Below are 6655 nucleotides of genomic sequence, written 5' to 3' on the forward strand. Positions count from 1 at the left end.
CAAGACACCAAGTTGGGCTGGGCTTTTTTGAGACCATAAATACACCCTCTAATTAACAGCCTGCTTTAGGAGAATTTCTAATTTCAACTTTAAAAATTTCAAGTTATAGTACTTGAAACTCTGATTGAGTGCTTAAGCCATAATAAGATGGCTCATGTCATTTAAACCATTACAATAAAAATTCCTGTAGAGTGAAATAAAAGACATTGAAAGGTAACTCTGTCTTCAGGAAAGTATCAACTTTCTCAAAAAATTTCATCTTCAGTTAAACTCAAAATACAGTAGGCAAAACACCTATAGTTAGTTTGGGAAGTGAAAGGAAAAAAGTATATTTTTGTAATAGTCACCCATCAGAAATCCTGGAAAAACTGCATTACCACAAGGAACTGTTTCCTAGCACAGTATGTTGTGCATTTTCTCTATCCCAGAGTTATACCAGGGAGGCTTAGCTGCAGAAGGCAGGAGACAGTCTGAAGAGGCAATTATATGAACCATTTATTCAAATAGGGAAAATGGGGTTTGCACTCAGATTGACAGTGGTGTTTGTACTTGTGCAACATGACAGGAAAAAATCAAAGAAATCATTTCTAGAAATTAAAATGCATGTTGACAAGTTAGACACCCAAGTTAGGAAAAAAATAAAACATTAATGCTAAGTGGTTTTTTGTATACTTGCAGAAACTCTTTATTTCCCAAAGCAGGAGTATGGTACTTTGGTCTGACGTGCATGCTCATTGACTGCATGGGAATATGCTATCTAAATAGACATCTTTTGACGTGCAGTTTAGAAAAATTGGGCTTTTTGTGCCTACTTCTTCCTAGAGAATAACTCCTACTGCAGCACTTGCCATCAGCCATGAACATGCAGTCCATATCCATACAGCTAGTGTGGATGGCAGCAGAGCATATGTGAAATCTCTAAGCGCTGGCCACAAGCTCAGTTAGCTGAGGAATGGATGAGAATCCCAAGCCATCAGCACTGAAAAACCCAATTCAGTAAACAGCACCCGCTTAACTTTTTTGAAGGTGGCTTTTGTGCACTTTTAGATGCACTTGATTTTTTGTTACAGCCTCTGCTCCACACCTAAGTATAGAATCCCATTTTTAGGATAGCAGTAATAAGTCAGAAGTTTTGAGTTTAAACAGAGGAGTTGCTGTCACCTCCTCTGAGCATGGGATCCAATTTCCTTGAATGCCTGCTGAGGAAAGAACAAATTAGGTGCTGCCAAGAGCTTCTTAACTACTTCCCATGTCATCAATGGCAAAAAGTTAGCCTGCTGGAGGTTAATGAACATGCTGTAATACCATAATAACAAATGCACCAGTCTATGGATGTTATGCCTATTCCATGAATTCTGTACGCAGTATGTGTTTAGACATAGGCAGGGCCTTCCAGGCTAAAATAACAATGGGTGATTAACATAATAATAGGAAGAAGGTTGCACTCCATTGGCCGAAACCTGCCACAGCCAAACATAGAAAAGGAAATAGTTTGGATTGGCTAGTTATCCCTAGGCAGCTCAAGAAAGTATCCTCCTGGAGTCCATTTGGAAATCAAGGCTGTTAATGGAAAAGCAGCTGGATTTCTGCAGCACTCTTTCTTGGGAGTCTCTTCTGGCAGACAAGCACAGCACACACACATACACATGTCCTCTCAAATATGCTGGCATACACATGCTGAGGTCTCCTAACTTTAAAAACAAAGCAAAACACGAAAAACCTTGGAGGAGAAAAACAGGATTTGGGCAGATTTTTCATCTGGTCACATTTAAAACTTGAAACCATCCTCTTTGAAACTTCAAAGCTGACTAAGTTCTGTGCTTTGTTCAACACTTATCTCTGTTTTGAGGGTTCTATAAGTAACTACCTAAAAAGGACAATATTTCAGCTCAACTCTATTTCGAACCTTTACAGTTATGTTAAACACAGACAAATGATTCTTTTTTTTCTTTTTTTTTTTTTTTTTAATTTATTTTGGTGCTTCTGAAAGCTACTTGCTAACAGATCTGGAGACAGGATGTCTTTGTTTACACACAGACCCAGTGTAAACTCCTCCACACCATTTCACAAACTTATAAAACACTCCACTTGGCGTGAGACCCCTCAGAGAAGATGGCAGATTTCAGACTTCCTCTTGGCATTATCTTCAGCTTCAGCTGAGACATATGCGTGCACAACAGTAGCTTAACTGAGGCGATGGCTCTTGTGACAGGCTACCCTGCTCAATATGGATTGAGATTATTAAATGTCCTTATACAGGCCATAAAACAACTACAACTGGATTAGCACTTAAATGTATATGCAAGAGATAGAAGACCTGATTTATCGGCTCATTAATAATTCTCTTTAAAAGAATATTACAAAACTAGACTTCCATTCTTAATAAATAGGGAGCACGAGTTTGAATACAAGGGTGTGCTATTTGTGGTACCAAATAAGATCTTCTACTACTGTTTTTGTGGGTATTGTGGCTTCACAGATATTATTAACGGGTCAGCAATCTCTTTTTAAAGTTCTGTCTTCACAAGTGGTGACAACAAAGGTGCCCAGACTCCAAGGAGCTAACAGAGTCTAGATGATGGCATCTAGGTGACAAAAGAGACCAAATGAGCAGGCATTCAGCCGAGAGTTCTATCCCCATTAAGTCAAGATATTTAATTCTAACCTTGGCACAAAATAGTAATAACAACAGAGGGTTCTGCTTTCTTTTCTAAAGTAACTATTGTTCCCATGGGTTTTCCAGACTGTCCTCCTTTAAATCTGGAAATGGTTTCCTGTTCTACAAAGAAAATATTCCTCCATTCAAGTGGATTTACAAGGGAAGAGAAGGGGTGCAGGGGAGAACAAAGAGAAGGAATTGAGCCCAAGAAAGTATGCAGGAGAAAAGGAACTGAGTAAAGGAGCACAATAGGGTTCATTCTTCCAACTTCCTATGCCACCCCCTTTGCTTCTTCAATCTGTATAATCTAGGTGGGCTAAAAATATAACACTATTCAAGATGGAAATTTAATGGAAGACTAAGCATTTGCCATTGTCAACGTTGAACAAGTATTGTTGATGATAACTAAGGTACAAAATAAGGATAAATCTGTGTAAGAGAAAGAACAGCTTGAAACGTTTCTAGTATTACAAGGGGCAATGAGAAATCTCAGTCCTAAACAACTAGTCACATTTCTCAAGACATGCACATTCCTCTATGAAACATCTTAAAAGGAATTAATAGAATATGTTCAAAACTGAAGCTCCTACACACAGAAATATGTTCAGAGAAACATGAAAGCATCACCTCTGATGGCATTGTAATAGAATTAGAAAAGGTTTTGAGCTATACATGTGTCAGGTACTGGAATGGTACCTCCACTTGCGATGCTCATCTGAAAAAAAAAAAACACCTTCAGTCCTATCCAAACAGAATAGCTCACGTAAAACTATAAGAATCAAACAAAAAATGATGTTAGAGCAACCTTTTACTACTAAGGTGTATTTTATTTATTCCTCTTATTGATGCTCCCTATGGAAGACCATTGATTTGACTTAAAATCTCCTAGTAACAAATCCTCCAATGCAGATGCTGCCATGAACACAAGGCAAAAACTTTGTCCCTCTGGAAATCTAGTTTGTTGACCATCAAGACTGGATCCTACTTAGAAGTCCTAGAAACAAATGTGATCAATTCACAGAAATTTCTTCCTGGTTCATAGCTATACTACAGTGTTACTGAAGAAGACAGAATACAGCAGCATTTTTAAGGGTTAGATGCTTTCTTTCATTCTTATGGATTAAAAAAAAAACAAACCCCAAACTGCCAAGCAATTCTGAGTGCTTTTCGATCCTCATCTAGCTGTCTCCAACTGACTTTCAGAACAAAACCTCCAAAAGTTCAATAGTAAAAAAACTGAAACATGATATAACAACATATTCATACTCTTTTTGTGGTGCTATATCCATGTGCATATATACACAAATGTTAACACTTACAGTAAACAAGAATTGTTTTCTCCTGCATTTTTTTCTTTCCCAAATATTTTCTTTTTTTATTCATCAAGAGCAAATATTTGTTTTCTTCCTCTCTTTCACTTTGGGGTTAAATCTTAATTCTATTGTTTTTCCCCTGAAATTCCTTTACACTTCCATGCTCATTTCTACAATTCAAGAAGTAACCAACAACTGCTGGTGGACTGATTTCCAACACTGAAAGAAGTTACAGATTTTTTATGTCATCATCATCTTTTCCATCTGCTTGGATTTCATTCTGCCTATTCTTATTTACTCTGAAATATATACCCACTACTTAAAATCTAATCTCCCTACACTTTCTTACTGTACCTTGCCCTAATCTTCAACTGCTTTTCTGTTTAGGAAAGAAAAATCATTAAGGTGTTTTAAAAAGAAATGTAGACGTGCTCATGAGTTGGAGAGAAGCAGCTTTTTTCCTCTGGACATCTGCAAATTATTCTACATGCGTTGTGCACTTAAGATTGCTCCAGTAAAATGGCATTTTACCTGTGCGCAGCATACTAACAAGATGACGAGAGATTGTGTTCAACTTGCTTAGTTTTGCTATGAAACCAATTAAATTAATGCTATTCCTGAAATAGGGAGATTTACCACCATTTAAAAGACAGTGTAATTCTTTGAAAACTCCTGGGCTAGGCAGACACAAAGAGCAGTCATTGCCTTGAGAAACCTGAGTGAAACACCAATAGCTTCCATGTGAACTGATATCAGAATTCAGGTCTCGTACCTATAATGAAGGGTAAGATAATGAATTATTCCTAATAACAATATATCTATTCCTGGCATACATATCATAAATGTCTCTAGTATCTGCATATGTGCAGGCCATAGACACTTGTTGAAGGTACTGTTTGCCACCATCACAAATGCCAATTTTTCATTATCTTCTACAAAGGAACTAAGACCTTCCCTCATGGGATGAAATTCAAAGCATTTACCTTATTGAAGAACTTAAAACTCTCCCTTGAGAGAAAAGTATGGAATCTGTCACTGAAAAGAAAGAGTTAAAGCAAGAAATAGGAGCAGAAAACGGCAATGTATGCTGCTTCTGATAGTTGATAGAAAAGAAAAGGTAATACTTCAGGCTATAGGCACAGCCATATGAAGAATCAGTCTTACCTACAGAGGTGTTTTAAAGACTCTAGAAGAAAACAAAGGCCTGAGGAAGAGGAAGAAGAATGACCTAGCCAGAGCCCGAGCTGAATTCCCAAGAGGTATCACACTGAAGGAGGGATACTTCCATTCCTCATTCTCCTGCAGAATTAGGTGTGTGTGCCTGGAGGCTCAATCATACGCTCACCACACACAGAGGGAACAATATTCAGTTGTTTAACTAAAAAAGCAAAAAAACCAAGAATTAAACTTTCTGTAGGATTCGCTCAGAAGCTGGGAACAGGGTGTTGATGCCAACAGGTGCTGTCGCGGGCACTGGCATGCTCTGACCTGGCCACGCACAGCCCAGCTCTACCAGACACTGCTGCCCCATATGCCATGGCAGTGTGGCAGCACTACCAAGTCCCGCTGGACACACACAGCCTGCATCATCTCTAGTGCAGGCATCTCAGTCTGTGTCTTCATGCCATACTTAGGGTCTTCTCTTACTTGCTGAGCCTCCTGTGTTCTGGTTGAATGGTATTTTCAAGTTCTTTTAAAGCAGTGAGATGGAAGAGTGTTTGTGGGTGCTTTAATCAGCAGATTGGCGTAAACAGGCTTCTACGGCTGGAATTATTCATTAGGAGTTGGGTGCCTAATTTCCTTAGATACTTTTGAAAATCTCACCCCATCATGTTTAATTAAAAATGTCAGATGATATCAATACTCAGATGTGTCTGCTGTTGGTCTCCAGAGAAGATTTCCAAAATCTACTTCTCATTCCATCTGTTCCTGACAGAGGAAGGACTGACTTGGCCCATTCTTGAACCAAAACTTCAAGAAATAATTTTAAAAAACTATAAACTGCAAATGATATTAATCTCCTTAGTAGACTTCTGAAACCCTTCTTGGATCTGCATGTTCCCAAGAATCTCTTAAGCTAAGAAATGTGAAAGCAGGCTATCTGCAGACATTAAAGGAAAGCACGATTAGATATAACCTGCATTAGAAAATTTCTGCATATGCTAAGAAAGCTGCCTCTCTTACAGGAGAGCCATGAAGCAAATCCTTTCAAAATCACTTTGCAAATCATCCACACACACATACAAGCACACATGTATGCACACAGACGTCCAACAGCCTCACAATGTTCACTCTGACAGCCATCCATAACAACAAGCCCTTTGGCACAGAAATTTGTTTTAGGTGAGAATCTGGGGGCGTAGGGTGGAATTCACTAAAGTTTTCCTTCAAAGTTCCTTTAAGATTCTGCTCATGTTTAATTTGCTGGTAGGAACTCAACTCTCATTCCTCAAGTACGATAGATTTTTTTTTTCTGTTTTGGGTACTCAACATCTCCTTTTTTTGTGGAAATCTCCCAGCTTTTCCAGATCTGCCAGTTCAGAAGTATCAGAATTCATGGACAAACTCAATCCCCTCTGCTCAAGTATCTCAGCTCTCTGTTGGTAAATCTAGGGCAGTTTTACAATTAAAAAAAACTCGTGCAGTGCCACTAGGAATCAAGGACCCTGCAAGACTGCGCAAC

The 6655-nt window shown here is 38.5% G+C and overlaps 1 protein-coding gene across 3 annotated transcripts in view; it reads right to left on the reverse strand.

Annotated features, from left to right (window-relative positions):
- The window catches only part of ZNF423 (zinc finger protein 423), a 238189-nt gene that overhangs the window by 91923 nt on the left and 139611 nt on the right, over window positions 1-6655 (reverse strand). The gene's annotated exons all lie outside the window — the stretch shown is intronic.

Source organism: Lathamus discolor, chromosome Z, assembly GCF_037157495.1.
Source record: "Lathamus discolor isolate bLatDis1 chromosome Z, bLatDis1.hap1, whole genome shotgun sequence".
NCBI classification, from domain to species: Eukaryota; Metazoa; Chordata; class Aves; order Psittaciformes; family Psittacidae; genus Lathamus; species Lathamus discolor.